Consider the following 21,968-nt stretch of genomic DNA (forward strand, 5'->3'; position numbering starts at 1 on the left):
GGTTTTTTTTTAAACGATACACATTTTATGAAAAATCTTGGGCTTAGTTTAATGTACTACTTTCTGTGCAATTAACAGTAGGTGTAGGTAGTTTGTGTGGAAGGTGTGGGACTGATTCAGGAGTGGGTTTGGTTTTTGTTTTCTTCACAAGTTGGAGATCCCTGTGGATTTGACCTGTCTGGGCCTCTTCCTTTGTCAAAGTCCTCTTTGTAGCATCCTGGGACAAGGAAGTTCATATACACTGAGAGAACTGCTGACAGCTATGACACTGCTTCCAGCCTGTCCCGTCTTTCATAGAACGAGTGATGTATTGGACATAATAAATACTGTACAAGCTTGTTAGTTTGGCCATGGGAGTTGAAACCGAGGACTTTAAAGCATTATTAAAATGAGTTTTTAAAATCCTGGCAGCTCCAATTCTACCAAGCTTATCACAAACTAAACAGTCAATGGCAAAAAAAAAAAAGTCCTGTTTCCGAGAGATGACAAGCATTACAAGCTTTCAAATACCTTTCCTGCGCTCAGATATTTTTAATTCTTTTCCAGTCAAATTTCTGCAGTAGGGCCTCCCTCCAAGAGCCCCAGATAGGAGCAGAAGTCTGAATCAGGTACCTATTCACAACCAAATGAGAGAGAGAGAGAGAGAGAGAGAGAGAGAGAGAGAGAGAGAGAGAGAGAGAGAGAGAGAGAGAGAGAGAGAGAGAAGAAAGTTTGGTCTGAAGGATTAACAGAGTCTGATATGTGAGATGGGGGTTCGGTGGCTTCTAAGTGTGCAGTTCTTTCCCATACTAGGAGGCCTGGTCTCCCTAGCCGGCTGTGAGGTCGCAGAGTCCCGGGATCCGCGGTCCCAGCGAAGGAGGAGGCGCAGACACAGCCGCAGCCTTTAGTTTCTGCTGGGCTCCGCGAATCGAGCATAAAGTCCGACAATGCCCACGCCGCCGATTTTAATCCGGAATCTGGTCCTCGGGATTGCGGTGGCTGAACCCATCAGAAGCCCAGTCAAGGGGCCGCCCCTCACCTCCCGGAGAGTTAATATGCAAAACAGTTACGTCAGATGTGGGGGCGGGGCACACCGGGGTTGACAGGCAGCCTGGCTCTTGCCGAGGGAGGAGGCGCGAGAATCAGCTTGGTTCAGTGACTGAGACTAACTGGACGTGAGCGGAGCTGGTGCTGTCCACAGTGTGTCGGTGCTGAACGCCGGGTGTGAGGGATCGCCTGCTTGGGCACCTGGAGGCAACGCCCACTGGAACACTCTGTGCCCAGTGGGACCCGCTTCACCAGCAGGACCCAATTTAACTTGACAAAGGAGTGCGACTCGGACGTGGGAGAGACTCCTATGTTTGCAATCTGGGCGCCCACTCAGGCGTGACTTTGGAGATTTCTGTAGTTTTAACTCAAACTATTTTGATTTTTTTCCAACCTAAGAGGACCTTTTCATCGTTATTATTTTTCTTTTTTCTTTTTTATACTGCGACTTATATTTCCACATCATTTAGAAATCTTTTTGGAGGACTTTTTTTTTTTTTACTTAAAATAAGGTAAGAAGAGAATATTGTTATAAATGATTGCAAGTGGGTGAGAAATGCAGATAGTCACGGAAAATTTAAAAATAAGTTATGTTTATTTCTATAATTTGACACAGGACTTTGGAAATAATTATAAAAATTAATAATTTGGTACAATATGAGATGCTCTTTTAATAATACTGAAGATGGTGATTATTAAAGTGCTAAGGAAGTTGAGAGCTGTTTGTTTTTGTGAAGTTAATGTCATGATATGTCTTGTTTTATCAATATAAATATTTTAGATGAATACTTCTTGTGTGGCTTAGGTTAGTGACTGTCAATATCAAAGCCCACAAATATATGTATGGATGAATTTTCCAAGTTCTTTTAAGTAAATTTAATTTGAGAACATAATCGAATGACCCACCATCTGGTTATTAAATGATATTTTGTGTGTTCAAGACATGGATTGCAAAGTGCTGAGCTTGTTAACATGGTTTGGAGGAGAGACGGGAGGGATAGGGATATTTCTGCAGGCTGGCTTCATTTACATATGTTGTTGTGCTGTGGGTGCAAATAAAACTAGTGAAACTCAATCTGTGAGAATTTCACACCCAAGGTCCTGTGAATTTCCAAGTTGGGGACTGTCTGTTCTGCTGTTGACTAGTACATGTCATCTCTTCCCACCCTGTCAGGTCAGAGGTGAACATAAATGACATACACTGATTTGATAATATAGTATTAGCTTGCATGATAGTGTTGCTTTGATGATTGAGTGGAGCAGAGAAGCTTGGGTTGTGAAGATGTCTTGCTATTTCGTCAATTTTTAACCTCTTGCATGCTTAACAGAGCACATTTTCTACTTAAGAGCTTTCGTTTGAAGCTATGTTCCTTTTGTCATTTGGCAGTGTGATCTGAGTGTGTTTTGAAAGGAGAACTCGGTACGGATAGGCACCAAACAAGGCTGCTCATAGTGAGCAACCCCTAAATGGTGGAAGTTACTTGGTGTTCCATAGATCTTGCTATTTATTGTTCATGCACGCATTAGATAGATGGGGTTTGTCTGGAGGATGGTGTGCTTCTCCATTCGTGTCATTCAGTGGCATTAGATGAAGGGGAAATAATGCCTAGAAAAAGGTGCAGCTTGTTTCTTTATGATTCTTGTATTAATTGGACTAGGTGAGGTGTAATGCTGCTTCAGACTTAACTGTCTGAACTCACTAGGGGTATGCTGTGCACATCACTAGGGAACCATCAGCTAAGTTCATATATTTTGGATGCTAAAATGTCTTAGGCATTTGCACTATAGTTACATTAGAGTTACTGGGATGAAGTTATGGTTTTAAGTCATTAATCTGAGTAGAGATTTTTTTCATTTTGTTTATATCCCAGTTTTTAGGGGAGGGATTGCTACAAGAAATGCATATTGTTGCAGATTATCCCGAGCCAAAGTAAACCCTCTTAACTTGTTACCTGTTTCTCACTTAGCACATATTCCTTGTATGATTCATGTCAGTCATTAGACCTTGTGTTTAAATGTTCATAAATGATTAAAAATTTGAACAAGTAGACTGATAAATCCACATCATCTATCACAACAATAAATAAGATGTGTGAAATAAGACATGCCTGGAAGTTTTGGGAAACATGACTTTGTTGTATGAAATTGATTTTGATTACTAATCATCGTAAATTTTCTGTTAAAAGCTAGTTTTAGTGAAATAAATATTTCACTTTGGCATTTCAAGTGAAATGATGGCTGCTTTCATATTTATTAATCTTGACACATTCATGCATACCTTAATTCTACAAGTGGCTTGAAAGGGAAAGCACTATGAACCTTACATTTATTTCAAGATTTTTGGGATATCGGTGCTTATGGTTGCAGAAAGTTTTCTGTCCTTATTCAAACGTAAAGTCACAAATATCCATGCTTATAGATGAAATTTTGTTATCAAAATGTGATATTTAAATACAAGTTAAAATATTACTGGCAATTACAGTATTCTAGATCACTAAAAAGTTAATTCAGTGGGACAAATCAATGCACCTAATGATTTTTATACGCATGTAGCTTTATGTCTTAGTTATGAGGTAAGATAATTGCTTTCTCATAGTGTATCAAAAGTTTGTATTTAGAAGATCTTCTTTCAATGGAGAATAAAACACACTATAAAGTAATAAAATTTCCAGTTTTAGCGAAACTAAGGAAACAGTTAAATATGATAATTCATTAATTGTCCTATCAGAAAAAATCATACAATGAATGTTGATTCATTCAAGACAATGCAAATGCTATATTTAAAAACAAACACTAGATATACTATTGAAACAATAATTTATGTCATTACAGAAACAATAAAAGTGCAAAATAGCTCACTTTAAAGTTACGACTTTTGACAGGTGTGTAATTATTGTTTTCAATATCCTAAAACACATTGAGGGAAAAGTAAAATTAAAGAAACTTGCCAGATGAATTTATTTTATTTTTATAAATATATGACAAATCTCTCTCTCTACACTTTAGCATGAGGATTATTTTTTCAAGGAATTTATATGTACTGTTAGTCCTTCTATTTGGCCAAATTTATGTAGTAGCACATATGAAATATAATGCTCAAAAATTTGTTGTGAACTAATACGGTAGGAAAAACACTTTCTATAGTTACCATCATTTTGCAGCCAGGTGACCAATTATCCCTTCCAAACATCTTAATCACCCTCTGACTCAGGGCCACCAATGTCCTTTGGGTATAGTTTCCTTAAGGTGACATAGAGGGCTCCTTGTGGGAAAATGCCTGTTTCCAATTTAACCAGTACACATAACCAAGTAATTGATCCCTTTGTGCTTTAAGTCATCTTAATGTTTAGTAATTAATGGGGTTATAAGGGTTGGGATACTGTTTTGATAAATTCATGGTTCCTGTGAATCTGAACATGGGTGCTTTGAAAGAGAAAGAATTAAGCAATGTCATTGGGGCTTAGTTTTATGAGAGACACTATTGTGTGTGTGTGTGTGTGTGTGTGTGTGTGTGTGTGTCTCTGTGTGTGTGTGTGTGTGTGTGTGTGTGTTTACATCTTTTTTGGATTACTATAAACATGAAAAGAAGATGATCTGAAAGATGTGAGTTCAAGACATGCTGTTTAATACAGAAGTAATGAAGATAATAGGCCTAAATAAAATGCATACTTTTGGTGGCAAATGTGTTTTTTAATCTCTGTCTTTTATTGTTTAGACTGGTTTACTTGAGGACACATTGATTTTAGGGGGGATTCTTTTCACTTATTTCTTTTTAGATGAAAATGCTTTTCAGAAGATCTTAGAATAAATGGCTATAGAAAATTAATTATTGTGTAAATAAGGAAAGAAAATGAAAGTATGCATAAAGAACTTATACAGAAAGTCTGAGAATATACACGTTGGTAAATAACTTGAAGCTTATTGTATGTAAAATAAACAGTTATAAAAATAAATGGATTTCTTTATAACTTCTGTTATTAAATCATATACTTCTAAAGGAAAATGACCTGGCCATTCCAAAATATGAAACATTTTAAATTCTTGTGTATAATTGTCTCTTATATATTGTTTGGGAAAGAAACCTAGTTATCTCTGAACTTTCTTTTAAACCAAGTAATTAATATTACTTAAAATTAGCTTTTGCTTTTAAACTATGTAAATCTATAAGCAAAGTGGTTGCTAGTGAGTTCATGTGCATGTCAATATAGAGGATATTATTCAACTTATAACTGGCACATAGCATTGCCAACAATTCTAAAACATAATGCAAAAGAGTTAAAAACACTTTGTCACTGAGTTTTATTTTAATGTACTCATTATAATTGACAGGAGAAGCATACTGAACAGATATCTGTTCCTTGCTGTGTAGCAACATGTAGCAATTAAATTGTTCATATAGTAGCAATAAAAATACACACCCAACCACATTCTTTATAGATGATTAAGTAAAATTATTTTATCTTTTCTTTCAGTGGTAGAACATTTCCAGCAAATTAGCTATTGTTTTTAAAACCACAAATATCTTATTCTGTAAAATTCTATAATTTCCTTATACACATGAAAAAAAATCATGCCTCGTGTTCTGTGGTCAGTGCTCTAATTGTCTGAAATCTGTACTCTTATGCTGCAAGCCAGGATCAGATAGTTTCTTAGCTTTCTCACTGAGGAATGAGGTCAGCTCTCCATGTTTCTAAGGCAAAGCCTCAGAGATGCTGATGGGGGTTTCATTGGCTGCTCTACCATGGATGACCTGTTGGTATTTGAATCTGTGTTTTAGAGGGGGCAGGATTCACCTACTCATCTCTGAAAAGAAGCACACACACACACACACACACACACACACACACACACTCAAAATAGAAACCATTCAAATTTTTAATAGGTATGCATTTGTTATTTATCTTAGGTCACTTTTAACTCACCTTGTCATTGAACATTCCGGTAATCTTGTAAAGGTTGGTTTACATATAAAACCAAGAAACTCATATAAAATATTTCTATTATTTTTTCTGATAAAAAGTTTGAGAGATTTTTTTTAAAAGCTAGAAAATTAATACCTATTAAAACACCGATATAAGAGACAGATCTAATGGTCTGGAGAGATGGCTCAGAGGTTAAGAGCAAGGACTGCTTTTTCTGAGGCCCTGAATTCAATTCCCAGCAACCACTTGGTGGTTCACAACCATCTGTAATGGAATCTGTTGCCCTCTTCTGGAGCGCTTGAAGATAGCAAGAGTGTACTCATATACATAAAGCAAATAAGTCATAAACTCGCTGTGTATCACTATTTACATCACAAAATATTTTTATTCCTTGGGTATGATTACTTTTGTGCATTGATATGGTACATTTTGGAAATATGAGTAGGTTTACCCAGAGATAGGATCTGTAAAACATGCTCCTGAGACCACTGTGCATGTCTAGCTGTCTGCTGTAGTCACTTGTTCAGCTTGCATAAACACTCCTGTTTTATACCCTTTGCTACAGGGGATGTCTCTTATTATTGTCTGGAGATATATCTTTAAACCTTACATTATATTGAAATTATTATAGACAATACTGTTGAGCATGCACACGTTTGAGTGCATGGTCTCAGAGTTCTAGCAGAAATGTTCCTCTGTATTTAATGTTATCAAGTATGGTGCATTGTTGATCTCATACTTAAAATAGTTTTAAAGTGTTATCTATGGCAAATATTTCCCATTTTGTCTCTAACAGAAGAAGCAGTTGCAGAATAGGGCAATTAGTTTCTTGAAAATCAATTTTTTTCCCTACGTCACGAAATCCGAGTACAAATGCAACAGGAAGTTTAGCTCACTTAAGCAATCTGTGTTTGTAGGCTGTTACTCATTTTCAAACCTTCAGGTCAGCAAGTTGCCAAGATTTTTAATTGTCTGCAAGATCAAATAAAATAATCAGAATAAGCTTCCCATTCTTGAAGTAGGGTTGCAGAGAAGGAGGTCTTAGATAGGTGCCATACTGCTCAGGATTCAGTATCACACTCGGTTGTCTGCAGTTCTGACTGAGGTAAAGGGTGCACACTGACCACTAGCTGGAGCTCTTCCTTTTCAGAAGGGCAGAGGCTCAGGTGAAGAAGACAACCCTGGCGGTGGAACCGTAGCTCGGCTCCCAGGTGAGCCACAGACTTGCATCACATTCCCAAGAGTGTGCTCGTTATGCAAGTTTATGCTTGTCTTAACAAATGGATCCCAAAGCAGATTTTTTTAAAAAGTTTGTCAGATTGTTGTTTGTTGAGATGTGGAGAAGGTTCAAAGTAGAAATGTGATAGACTTGTTTGTTTAATTCAGTGTTTCTCTCTTGAAATTGAACTTGCTACAAAATAGCAGTAATCTTGGGAGTTTTGCTCTATAGCCTATACTAGTTATTTGAATCACCCTTCAGTCTCCTCTGTGTAGTAATATCAAAGAGCCCTTTCAAATCAGAGTAAAACTACTGTCCTTTCATAGACACCCTGATAATCCATAGCCCTTACCTAAATGGCTATGCCAATAAATTGCTTGCCATGCAATTTAAAGATCTGAGTTAATGTCCCCAGGAGCAAAAGAAGTTGATTGTGACAATGTATACATACAACATCAACAGTGAGGAGATATTTCCACTCATGGAGGCTTGCTGGTTATCCAGTCAGCTGATCAATGATCTTGGGGCTCCCTGAAAGACCTAGGAATAATAAATTAATGTTGAGAGAAATTGTGGAAGATGTCTTATATTAGCCTGTGACTTTAACACAAGTGCACATACTTAAATACACAATACACAAATACACACATGTATTAAGCATACAAAATAATCACATATTTATATCACTTAACACTTGGTGGAGTTTATATTATTTATATTTGTTCATACAAAACTAATAAATCTTTTAAGTGTTTTACATATGGGAGGATATAGAAAAATTGTGTTGATGGGTTTACTTTGTGGATTTTAAGTTTTTACACTCTATCATTTTCTTTTTCTTTTCTTCAGTTGATAGCTAAAAATAACACAAATCCTGTTTCATTACTACCTTATTCTTCGCCATGTAAATCGGGATACAAATTAAGTTTTCAGATAATATAAGCATGAAGCAGAGGGCAAAATGACACCTTATGTTTGTTGGTTAGGAAAAGAAGAATAAATGTATTTTATATTTACTCTGAAAAATTTACATTTCAAAAGATGGTATTTTAAATATAAATCAGATATATGATGATGCTTTCTTTATTATTAAGTTATAGGTGAGTGAGCAATTTGATTTGTTTTTACAAAGGGTTATGTCAAAATGACATCGCCCTTATATAGTTTGTCATTTACTTACAATGCAAGGAATTTGACCTTGATGTAAGCTAACAGAGACCAGCTAGTACATAATTCAATTTTAAAATTTAAATAAATGGTAATTTTCTAAAGACATTTCAGATCATCTTCATTTTATTGTAACTAAATTCAACACACATTACACACCAACTACTTGGCAGGCACTCTCCTAGTTGCTTGGATTGAACATGAATGACAGAGACAGAGTACCTGGTCTGATGTTTCTTTTGAAAAACAAGCTATAAACAAATCAATAAAGGCAAAGTATAATTCCCCCATGGGTATAATAAAGCTTTACAGGGAAAGGATTGCTAAAGGAAGAGGGTAAATCCCCAGGGAGGGGTCATCTTAAATACAACTTAGTATCATTTCCAGATATCCATTAAGTAACTTCTACCCAAACTTAATAAAACTCTTATTTTTTAATTGATTTATTGATTTATGGTCTGGAGATGGAACTCAGGTCCTATGTGTGCTAACCCTGTGCTTCTTACACCTTTAGCATTTATATTCTTTAAAATATATTTTTCTAAAAATATTAAATCGTTTAATTAGTTTAACACTGAAGGAAATGACATTAATACATGTCAGGGACTTGAGGTTTTAATTATCAGCAAATCAAACTTTCATTTTAAATTAATAGCAATTTAAATTTAAGATGGAGGAATGTTGTGTGCTGAATATCTCCTTATAGAAAAGAACATAATTAGAAATCTTAATGTATATGTTACCATAAACTCTTTTAGAATGAACACCATTTTGTAAAATAGTACACACTGTTAAGTATTATTAAAAAAATTTGAAGGGTCATGGCAAAATATTCTTTTTTTTAAAAAAACAACTTAAAAAGACTTAATTATTTTATGTCTATAAGTACACTGTTGCTGTCTTCAGTCACATCAGAAAAGGGAATCAGACCCCATTACAGATGTGAGCTACAGTGTGTTTGCTGGTAATTGAACTCAGGACCTCTGGAAGAGCAGTCAGTGTTCTTACTTGCTAAGCCATCTCTCTTGCCCTGAATATAATTTTTAAAAATTTTTATTGGTTACTTTATTTGCATTTCAAATGCTATCCCCATTCCAGGTATCTTCTCTGAAAACCCCCTATCTTCCCTCCTCACTGCTTCTATGAGTGTGCTTGCCCACCCACCCACTTACCCGCTCCTACTTTACTACTGCCCTAGTATTGCCCTACACTGGGATATCAAACCTTCACAGGGACAAGGGCCTCCCCTCCCATTGATGTCAGATAAGGCCATCATCCTCTGCTACATATGGAGCTGGAGCCATGGGTCCCTCTGTGTATTCTCTTTGGTTGGTGGTTTAGTCCCTGGGAGCTCTGGAGGGTTTGGTTGGTTGATATTGTTGTTCTTCCTATGGGGTTGCAAATCCCTTCAGCTCCTTTAGTTCTTCCCCTAACTTCTCCATTGGTGTTTCAGTGCTCAGTCTGGTGGTTGCCTGCAAGGATCTGCATTTGTATCAGTGAGGCTCTGGCAGAGCCTCTCAGGAGACATTCATACCAGGCTCCTGTCAGCAAGCACTTCTTGGCATCAGCAATAGTGACTGGGTTTAGTGCGTGCATATTAGATGGATCCCTAGGTGGGGCAGTTTCTAGGTGGCCTTTCTTTCAGTCTCTGCTCCACTTTTTGTCCCTGTGTTTCCAATAGACAAGAGCAATTCTGCATTAAAATTTTGTGAAGGGTGGGTGGCCCCATCCATCAACAGAGGTTGTGCCTAACCTCTGGATATGGTCTCTACACGTTCTCTCTCCCCTTTGTTGGGTATTTCAGCTGATATCATCCCAGTTGGGTCCTGGGTGCCTCTTGCTTTCCTTTGATTGGGACTTTCTGTTGGCTACCCCCAGTTCCTATTCCACATTGCTATATACCTCTTTAATTTTCTGACCCTCTGTACATCTTCCCTGTCTCTTCCCATATCTGATCCTGCCCCCCCCCCCTTTTCCTCTCCCACTCCTCTCTTCCTCCCAAGTCTCTGAACTAACTATCTGGTAATTCTCCAATGACAGCGTCCTGATGGGAGGCGCTAGGGGATGAGAAAGATATATCAGCTCGGGTCAGGAGGTCTTATATACTACTTTTCTTCTTCTAGAGAAGTTTATTAAGAAGCACAGCAGATTACATATATTGTAGCAGAATGAAAAATGGCCTATGTTGGTAATGGGAAATTGTGAGATGGATAATGTTGTCTGTCACTTGGGTACATATACATATGCACACATACACACACACACACACACACACATACACAGTAAAGCACACCTCTAGTTGTGTTAAAGAGTCCATTTATATAGAATATTAGCTAATGTGGGAGTAGCAGTGTCCCATCCAGTAGGGGAATGGTGAAATGAAGCACGAAGTAAGAGAAGCATGCCAGCCCAGTGTGGGCCCCGTTTCTCTCATCTCAAGCTGACTGCGCACTGAATCCTCAGAAACTGGTAGGAACACTACAATTTCCTTCTTCGTATTGTATATTTATCCTGGTGACTGAAAATCTCAGTAACCAGACACCCGATACCAGAGAAGGGGTGTCATTATTACTAAAACTGACCCAGTGGGTCTTAAGCTTTTGGGGCTTATTTGTGGGAGAAATTAGCAAGAGGTTGAAGGTGCAGGCTAGAGAAACCTCAGCATGTTAATTAAGCTCCAGTGCTTAGTGAGGAATCTGAAAGGGAGCTCAGCAGACTAAAATTCCTAAAGAAAAAGTACAACAAAGCTGTGCTCCTGGGGCCATTGTGGGAGGAAGGACCTATGGAGAGAGGAGAACAGACCATACATATTGTATTCTGAAGAAGAATTTGTCTACATTTTATTCATATCCATAGACTTTGTGTCTGGCTGAATTTAAGGTAACAGACTTGTTAATATCGTAGAGGAAATGCCATGATATTCAGGCCGTGGCTTCGGTTTTATATCTCCTCATAGACAGCTCTGCAGTGGGAATCAGGAGCAAAAGCCAAAGACTAAAGACCTGATGCCCTTGTGGTTTGGTCGGAAAAGTCTGTGTAAAGTTGGGGCAGAGGAATGCACTGTTTCTAAGGAAAGTATAAAAGACCAAGTACTTTGTACTGGAACAATACATAAGAAACTTTGAGCATATCTTAGAAACTGGTTAGACATCATCTTTCGCATGATTACGGATGTGGAAGAGTAAGTCCTTTGGAACTTTCTTTAGGGTGTTTCTTGGGTTCCCTGCACATGAACCTGCCTAAGAGATTATTTCCCCAGGATTCACAGGCAGTTCTCCAGCTCCCAGGTACCCAGAAAGGAAAGCCATAGTCTTCAGGTAGAGCCAGCCCAGGAAATGGAGCAGATAAGCTTCAAGTAGCAAAGCCACAGGGGCAGAACCGCTCAGATGTTTCCAGGCTATCATCATAAGACAATGTATCCATAATGTTGATCATAGAGATACAAAATTTAGTCTATTCCATGCTGAATGTCTGCCTTAGTTTGGCCCAGTTATTCTTGGTCATCTTTTTAAGTCTCCCTTTTGTACAAGGGATGCTTACCTTGTACCACTGTACCATAAACATGGAGTTTTTCCTGTCTCAGAAGAGCCTTTGGATTTTTTGTGTTGGAACAATACTGAAACTCTTGAACTCTGAGGAGTTATGTATTCATTTTGCAATATGAAATGATTATTTGTAGCCTTTGTTGAGAGTGATGGGGAGCAAGAACCAATATCTAGAATTTAATTCTATTGAAACTTAAATGAAATGCTGCCCATAGGCTCAAGCGTTGACAGTCTGTTTTCTCTGTGATGGTGTTATTTTGAAGGCGTTTGTCATGTTCCATTGTAGAACTCATCTAGAGCATGTAGGTCACTGGAGCTATTTGTGGAGTAATATCTGTTCCTTACTCAATCGAATGTATTCTTGGACCTTCTCCAAGGACCAAGCAAGTTAGAAGTCTCAACTGTCTGCTCTCCACAGCCATAGTATAGTAGTCCGACTCAGAGAACCAGAAACAAACAGAGCAAACTCCTGTAGACAGTAACAGAGAAATTGAGGCCAAATAACTACTTCTTCTCATGCCTGGCTTTTCTCAGATGTTCTGTTGCAGTTACAGTGAAATACTGTGGCTTTTAAGTGACTATTTGAAAATAAATTCACGATCTTCCTTGAATTACATTGTGAACTTGTCCAAAAGTTTGCATTTTAATAGAAAAGCTACATATTGCCAAAAGTGTTCCTTCACCTACAGTGTTATTTCAAATGACCTCTTATTCCAGACAGTCTGGCACTAGGAAGGAGAGAGAGGTGCCTAGAATTCTTGGGGTCTGTGCATATACTTGAAAACCAGGGTTTAAGTTAAAGTTTTTATGCAAATCCTGTTTCTGGAGAGTAGCATAGCAGAAAACCATGTAAAACACAAAAGAGACGAAAGTTTATTTTAAAACAATCTATAACTTTGCAAAATGTCAAAATTCAACGCACATATTTTTTTCCCCTGTTTCTTGGCAAGATACCAAAAGTTAGTGCCTTTGCAAGTGGTAAAGCTTGAAAGAGCTACCACAAATTGTGCCAAGTTTTGCCTAAATTATTTTCTTTTGTGAGAGTTCTCATAATGCTATAATTCCTGTTGCTTAAAATCTGTAATGAAAAAAAAAAGAAAACAAAATTCTAGAAACTTTTTTTTACTTTAAGTATATGCCTTAAGTTTCACAAAACCGGTTGGAAATAAACACTTTCTGAAACCATTAATTTTCTTTTGACAAGTGCCCGTTTCTTTGTTTCCTGAGGCTGGAGGAAGGTGAAAGGCTCATTGTCTGCACATGAATAGCACAACCTAACTGATGAAATCTGGAGACAACTGCATGCCAGCTGTGAGAACTGCTCTCAGGGCTAGCACTCTCCCAGACATCCTGTTAATTATATATGTTTTGCTGAATGCCTCCAAATCAGCAGAGAGAGCTGAGAAGGGTATTAAGGGTATTTTGTTAGGAGCTTTATGGCACTACTGTGTCCTTCTTCTAAAATATCTTCAGGTATAGGCAAAAAGGATACGTTCAAGTGTAAAGTAACCCTGATGAGTTTAGGGAAACCACCACCACATCAACATTTTCTGGTGCTTTAGCCTTTCTTTTGAAATGGTTATATCTTGTTTGCTATCACCTGCACATGGACTCCATGTACACAAAGTACAACAAACTCACTGTGGGACAACAGCCATTTTTCATCCCATTTTGTAGCTCTTTCCAAATGGGTCATTGTCTTAAAAATGTCTAAATTTAAGAGAATTTGAAGAAACATCAGCAGATTAAATTAAATTCTGTGATGGTCAGAAGAATATTACAGGCTTGGTTCTCAAAATTTTTTGCTTAGATCAAATAGTTTGTAGATAAATATTAATAACTGTTTTAACACAGTACTTTTGTAACAAAATCGACATAATGCTAATCCCATAAATCCTCTGAAATTGTTAAATATTTCTGATGCATTACATACCCATGAACTTCAACGCAGCAAATATCTCAGGTTATGCTTTATTGAGACTGTGCTACATGTTTTTCCAGTCTCTCTCAAAGTATAAAACATTATCAATCTGAAGAATTTTCATTTAAAAATTATTTTTACCCGAAAATATTAAATACCTTGTCAGACTTCAGCTGAAAATCTATGACACAACATTAGCTACTAGACAGCATGATTTATGAAAGAGAAATGGAACATCTTCATGTGTAATAATAATTTCTCTCTTTGTTTGTTAGAGGAAGGGTGGAAGTATATGCTGTAGGCTGGGCTCAGTCTCACAGTGAGGTCATACCTCCTGCACCTCATAAGCCTCCTTCCTCAGCCTCCTCTTTGTTGAGGTTATAAGACTGATCTATGGTACCTCCTCTTATTTCTAATAATTTGTTCACATAGTTTTATTGTGAAATTATTAAATCCTTACATAGCATATTATTAGATGTTATTTCAATATGCTATTTTTTTAAAATAAATTGACGATTTTCTATGTAACATCAACATGCGTTTTGGGTGAGAAAAGTTAAGTTTTGAACTATTCCTGTGACAACTTCTTGCAAGCAGTTTGGCCACAATTTTCTTGCTGCAATCTGATTGATATGAAAAGTGAATTCTGGATTTTTACTACTTACTAGTGAATATACTCTTATAGTATCTATCTTAGAAATACACTTCTTTGTATGTTTCTTGGTCAGTTGAGGAGAAACAGAGCTGGATTTTGTAAAATCTATGAAGTCATTGCAGGATGTGTTAGATAATCACTTTCCTTGAGTGAACTAATCACATTGTGAGAGACATAGACTACCTCAGCAGGGGTCATAAGTGCTACAGATAAAAGCACACATGAACATCGAGGGCTTCAAGGGAGCCAATGCTTTATATTTGTATATCTAGGACTTTTAAATTTCACATGTAAGTTGAATTTTCTTCTTTGATATATACTGCTTTCATTAATAATATGTTTTCATTAAAATCAACTTGTTGAGTCTTTGTTTATAGAAACCACGTGGGTTTCTCAAGGGCACTGACATTTCTTCAATGTAACATATGCAATATATATATATATATATATATATATATATATAAAAGTCTGATGTAATTTCTACCAAATACTGTTTGATTAAAAAGCACCAAAGTATTAGACAAAAATAAAGATCTTTGCTATTTAAGCCATTTCTGAAAGAAATCTCACTCCCACACTTTTCTTTTTTCTTTAAATTTTTAAAAAATTGAATTTATTTATTTATTCACTTTACATCCTGATTAAAGCTCCTGATTAAAGCATCCTGATTATCTCCCCCTGGTCCCACCCTCACAGCCATTCCCTACACCAGGGGAGACCCTCCATGGATACCAATCTGACCTAGCTCTTCAATTTGTAGCAGGACTAAGTGAATCCACTCCTAATGAGGTCGGACAAGAAAGCCCATATAGGGTAAAGGGATCCACAGGCAGGCAACAGAGACAGGGCCTGATCAAGTTCAGGACACATATGAAGACCAAGCTGCACATTTGCTATGTTTTCTTAAACAGCATAAGTGTATATCTGTGCCTCCAGTTTGTGATTAGGATAATTGTTATTTCTGTATCACTTTGTCTAGTTATTTAATTTTTGAAACTTATTTTTTTACTTCGTTTGAAATTATAATGTAATTGCATCACTTTTCCCCTCCCTTTCCCTCTTCAACGCTTTCTATGTGCTTTTTTTTCTTTCAAATTTATGACCTATTTTTCTTTATTTGTTTCTACATTAGTGTGTAGTGTGTGTGTGTGTGTGTGTGTGTGTGTGTGTGTGTTCCTAAATATATAACTATAACAAACTAGGTCTGTATAATGTTTCTTGAATGTATATAGTTTCAGTGCTGATCATTCAGTACTGGTTAACCATTGATGTGCTCTTCATAGACAGAAACTACTTCTTCAGATCTCCAAATTCCTTAGTTGCCTGTAAATGTCTAATGTTGAGGTTTCTGGGCTTTTCCCTGTCCATGCTAGCATTATCCTCACTTAGGTCATTTTTAGGAAATCGCATACTCATTCTTTATCAAGGAAACATCTCTTTGTAACAGACAGTGAGCATTATAGAAAACCACAAATGTAGAGTTGTGGAATCCATTCTCAACTCATACATTTATAGGACAACTGTGGCGTCTAAGGCAGACGAGGGGCAGAAAGGTTGTAAAAGCCAGACACGAAGGGAGTTTTCTGTGAGATTGTGTCCCCTAGAAAAGTCAGAGAAGCTAGCCCTATTTGTACATCTTTTAAGGAAAATACTTGTTTAGATTTATCTATGTATTTTATGTATGCTCACATGTGCCTGATGCCTGTGGAAGTCAGTAGAGAGTGTTACAGACCTGGCATTGCAGATATTGCTGAGGTGCCATGTGGGTTCTGGAAATAGAACCTGGGTCCTCTGGTACAGGAGGCAACACTCTAAACTGCTGAGCATCTCTGCAGACTATTTTTCTTACAATTTTTTAAAAATATGGATGAAGCAAAGAAGTGCAGACCGACAGGAGCCGGATGTAGATCGCTCCTGAGAGACACAGCCAGAATACAGCAAATACAGAGGCGAATGCCAGCAGCAAACCACTGAGCTGAGAATAGGTCCCCCGTTGAAGGAATCAGAGAAAGAACTGGAAGAGCTTGAAGGGGCTCGAGACCCCAAAAGTACAACAATGTCAAGCAACCAGAGCTTCCAGGGACTAAGCCACTACCTAAAGACTATATATGGACTGACCCTGGACTCTGACCCCATAGGTAGCAATGAATATCCTAGTAAGAGCACCAGTGGAAGGGGAAGCCCTGGGTCCTGCTAAGACTGAACCCCCAGTGAACTAGACTATGGGGGGAGGGCGGCAATGGGGGGAGGGTTGGGAGGGGAACACCCATAAGGAAGGGGAGGGGGGAGGGGGATTTGCCCGGAAACCGGGAAAGGGAATAACACTTGAAATGTATATAAGAAATACTCAAGTTAATAAAAAAAAATAAATAAAAATATATTTATGTACATACCAGATGTTGCTCCGTGAAAGTCCCCCTTCAAAGTCACTCCCTGATCCCCTTCTCCTCTGAAAGGGTCAGGTCTCCACCCTGCTGCATCAAGTCTCTGCAGAATTAGATAAATTTCCATGTCTTAAACACTTTTTATTTTACATATTTATTTTGTGTATTGGGAAGCTTCAAACTTTTTATTAGTGAACCCTACCAAATTATTGTAAACCCTACTCAGTCTATGGAATTGTGTTTTGAATGTCTTATTACTAAATGAATGAAATTCAGAATTTTAGTTTTGGAATATTGCAAATATTTTATCTTAATAACAGATATTAAAGAGAACATGATCTCAATTTGTTTCCAACATTAATACCAGAAGGTAGGATTTCTACAGATTTAAAAACTCACCATATTTATATAGGCATGAATGTGTAATACTCAGATTGACTTAGTATACAATATAAGTGAAAAAATGTGAAAGAAAATTGAATCTCCATGGAGCTTGATATTCACCATTTCTTCTTATCATATAACTCATTAATGAGATAAGTATCCATTTCAATTTTCATGGCATCAGAGTTAATATATGGATCTCACTTTAATTTCTACTCACTTTCAGATTTATGGGTAATTCTTGTCAGATAATTTCAACCACTTCCTTCTTCGGGATGTTCTCATAATTACTTTAACGCTGTAGTTTTATACAAGGATGGGTGATGAATGGTTCATGGCACAAACGAGACGTTCTGCTTTTGACTTTACACAATTATTCTTTAAACAAGCTCAGGGAAAGTAACACTAAATGCTGTTTTGTTCATTTACTGCCTTATTCTATGCATATATATATATATATATATATATATATATATATAGCCTTATTCTATGTATATATAGGATATATATCCTAGTAAATATGGTATTTTCCACAGTTTATACTATACAATCATTATAGTACTTTAAATTCATTTTAGATGAAATATGCTGCATTCCTTTCTAAAATAGTTTGACAGATCATTTCTTTGTGAAATGCAAGTTAATAATGCCTGACTTAGGTACAGTCATAAATCACATAGACTTAGAGAAGTTTCACACGTTGTTGTTGTGAGTGGGGCCATAAAACATTTTACATGTTGAAATGAGCGCAAATAGAGTTTGTGGAATTGTGAACCATATAAATGATTTTTGTCAATAGGCACTAACTTAATGATGCTTAGCCTCAAATGTATAACATTCTATTTTTATAATGTGCTATAATGTACATGTAGCCTTTAAAATTATGAAGTCATTCGGACTTTGCATACCTGCTGTAAAGATTAGTTTGTTTTAATAGAGATGTCTATTGCTATATGAAGACTTGAGAATACAAGGAAATTCTGGAATTGTTTTTCTTTAGGCATGGTTACTGAACTTCAAAGCAGGACATGGAATAGCTTTATATATTTATCATGCTAAAATATAAAATGTAAAACATGAATATTCTCTGTTTATCTTTAGATCTTTACTGAAAATATAAAAAAATACTATGTGTGTAGTGATCAAGTTTCCTTGAAAATTGCCTGGAAATTTGTTGATTTAAAGAAACTCTTCAGACTTCATCTGAGATTACAAAATTATGCTAATTGATCAGGTATACCAACTAGAAACAAGCTTTTCATTATCCTTAGTAGTAGATATACTTCAAAAATCAATTTTCTAAGTATAGGCCAATGAGACAGAGTTGGAGGAAGACAACAATACAGTTGAAATATTTCATTGAACTATAGAGGAGACCTATTTCAAGAAAGGATAAAGAGATAACTCTAATCTAGATGGTAATAAAAATGCAAACCTAGTTTACATTTATCACTGGATCTCTAATTTTCTTATGCATTGGTACAAATATATAATTCTGCATTGCTAAGAAATTGTACAGTCTTTATCATTAGACATGCTAAGAAAAACCAATAATTAGCTGAAAAAAATCTGAAAAATCAAAACAGATTCAAAAAATTATTCAATGAGATAAACCCCAATAACTTCTGCATACTGTCTCAACATTTCTTTCCTCTCTATCTTGATTCCTCATTCTCATGGACTTCATGCTGTCTTCTTTATGAATGGAAAATATGTGTGATTGCTGTGTATTTTACAATGTGCTCTGGTAATTAATAAAATATTGTGTTGGGGGAAATGAATATAGAGTTTTTCATATAATATGTTTAAATATGAATAGTTTCTTATCACCAGCTCCTCTCAGATCCCACCTGCCTTTCCTGCAACCTAAAGCAACACTCATTCTTGCCCTCTTTCATCAGAAGACAAACTGGCACCTAAAGAATAATAAAGATAAAAACAAATGAACAAACAAACAAACATGAATAATGAAAACCAGCAAATGAATACAACCTCATTGAGCCAAAGAAGAGAAACAGCAATATTTATAGACATAGAGATGTGCATAGGCATGAAAAGAGGCCATAATCCTAGAGACCCATAATCTCAAACCATAATATACACACAAAATAACTTAGGATACAAAAAGAGAAAAGAAAAATGCCAGACAAAGTAGTATAAGACTTCAAAAGTACACCAGAGATGTTTTGTGTTGGCTATTTATTGCTGGCCATGGGATTTGGCTTTAAGAAATGGTTTTTGTACCCACAGAGACTCTGGGAGGAGGGCGATCTTTTTTTTTTAATTTGAGAGTGGTTATTAATTGGAGACAGCTTCTGGATTAGGGATGTAAGCCAGTGCCCACTTCCAGTCTCAGCCTCTTAACACAGGGCCCCATCCTGCTGAGACATGTGCAGGTCCTGTGTATGCTGCTTCAGTCTCTCTGAGTTCATATGTAGGTTGATCCTGATGAGCTTAGCAAGTCTCTATCCTTTGTGGTCTCCATCATTTCTGGTTCTTACAATATTTCTTCCCCAGCTTCTGCAGTTTTCTCTAAGCCCTGAGGTGAGGAAAGTGATGGAGACACACCATTGTCGAATAAGTGGTTCAAAGTCTTTCTCTCCCTACACATTGTCCAGTTGTAGGTTTCTGCGTTCATTTCTATGAGCTGCAAGTGGAAACATCTCTGAGGATTGGTGAGAAATACATTGATCTTTGAGTGTAACAAAATATAATTAGAAGTCATTATATCTCTACCTTCCTTTAGCCGAACATTGGTATTTGTTTTTTCCCTTGTTCCCTGACCTAGACTAACTATATAATCTCAGGTTCGTGGCCTCTTAAGCAGTGTCAGGAATAAATTCCATCCCATAGACTGGTTCTTAAATTCTATTAGATATTTTATAATTAGTCCTAGAATATGTATGACACTATTACACTAGCATGTCTTGAAGGCAGGTCACCATTGTATGTAGAAGGATTAGCAGTTGGATTGATGTTTTTTTTTTTTTCTCTTTTAGTACCATGTAGAGTACTTTCCAGTACCATGAACACTAGTTAATATGGGTGAAAGCTCTACAAAGGCACCAGTTTGACTTCTCCATGTTATGTGGGTGACCTTTTCAACAAAAAGCTTTCAGCATCATTCTTTAGAGAACACCAAATAGCCTCATGTAAGGACCTGGGTTATTTGAGCAATAACAAGATGGCCTTTTGTCTAATGACACGGTTAGATATAACTCATTCTTGGAACTTGAGGCTCTATATGGTAATGCAAGATGTTTTCATTTCCATGATGACAAGGCTATCAAACATCTCTTTATATGATTCTCAGCCATTTGTATTCCCTATTTTTAGAATATATTCATATTACATTTATTAAATTGAGTTGTTTTTTGATGTTGAGTTTCGATTTGTTACATGTAACAGATAATAGCCCTGAATCAAAGGTGTAGTTGGTAAAATTCCTTTTCATTATGCAGCCTGACACATTGCCCAAATTATCTTGTGTTTTTTGCCATACAGAAGCATTTCTATTTAACGAGGTAGCGCTTGTCAACTGTTGTTCTTAGTGCATGCATGCACAATCACTATTCTGTTCAGAAAGTCTTTCCTGTGCCAGTGAGTTAAAGTTCATCACTCACTTTCCTTTTATTTATCAGAGTAGGTGAATTTTGCCTTATGTTGAGGTCTTTGATCTATTTGGAGCTGATTTTTGTGCAGACTGATGGGGATGGGTCTATGGGCAGCTGGATTTTCTTTATTGGTTCTATTTCCCCTTTCATGTCTTAAGAATTTTTTTCATTTCATTCCACTTTTTGTCTTTGTAGATATCATAAATGAATTCATTCATATCCTCTTTAAGGACCTTGAACATATTCATATTACCTATTTTGAATTCCTTTTCTTGTGTTTCAGCTATATAACCTTTCTCAGGATATACTGTTGTGGGTTGCTAGTCTCTAGGGGATACACGTTGTTCAGCTGATGTTGATCGTGTTTTTATGCTGGTGTCTAGACTTCTGGGTTTGGAATGACTGTTTTGATAGCTGATCTTGTCTTGGTTTAGTAGACGCTGTGTTCCTTTGTTTCTGTGACCCTCACTAGAACTTTGGAACACGATGTTTTATAAGTTTCCTGAAAGTACTTCTGGATTCTTGCCAAGTATGAGCTCTAGAATTCCATGCGCAACTTGTTCTAGGTATGAAGAGCTACAAGCAGCAATAGGAATTGCAGAGAATGAGGGAGATTGAGATAGTAAACTCGAGAGAGGGAAGCAGATGGATACTGGGATACAGATCCAGCCCCCAAGCAAAGGTGAAAGAGAGGGGAGACATCCCATGTAGATGATCTTCTGTAGGTCTTCCAGGGGTTACCTATTCTGGGTGTCGGTGAATGAGACAAAGAGGTAAAGTGAGCAAGTCATGTAATATTCCCCTTATGAATCATAGCATTTGCCTTTTGAATTTTAATTTTTATTATGTCTTCACCAATGAACTTTGTGTATATTTATTGGGATGAAATGTTGAGACTCTTGAACATACTATGCAAAGTTTAAACTGAGCTAACATATTTATCCCTTCCAGTTTTACTTATTTTTCTTGCAAGAACTCGAGAAATGTGTTGCTTTGGTGATATTAAAACAGATGAAACTCAGTTAGAGGTGATATTCTTCATCCTATACAGCTTACCTAAAACTATGAGATTTATCTCTCTTAACCGAAACTTTGTTTTAATCACTTCTTCTTTCAAAAGAATTGTAATGT

At 36.7% G+C, this 21,968-nt stretch overlaps 1 protein-coding gene across 7 annotated transcripts in view; it reads left to right on the top strand.

Annotated features, from left to right (window-relative positions):
• The first annotated feature begins 834 nt into the window (after nt 1-834).
• The window catches only part of Fstl5 (follistatin-like 5), a 668,565-nt gene continuing 647,431 nt past the window's right edge, over nt 835-21,968 (top strand). For 3 of the 7 annotated variants that reach the window (XM_063282254.1, XM_017590994.3, XM_039102750.2), the window contains exon 1: nt 862-1,538. The gene's annotated coding sequence lies outside the window, so the exon portion shown is untranslated. Of the gene's footprint in view, nt 1,539-2,073; nt 2,201-21,968 lie in introns of those variants that run through there. The other 4 variants (XM_039102752.2, XM_039102749.2, NM_001271195.1 and 1 more) reach the window with 3 other exon arrangements.

The sequence above is a fragment of the Rattus norvegicus genome, chromosome 2, assembly GCF_036323735.1.
Source record: "Rattus norvegicus strain BN/NHsdMcwi chromosome 2, GRCr8, whole genome shotgun sequence".
NCBI classification, from domain to species: domain Eukaryota; kingdom Metazoa; phylum Chordata; class Mammalia; order Rodentia; family Muridae; genus Rattus; species Rattus norvegicus.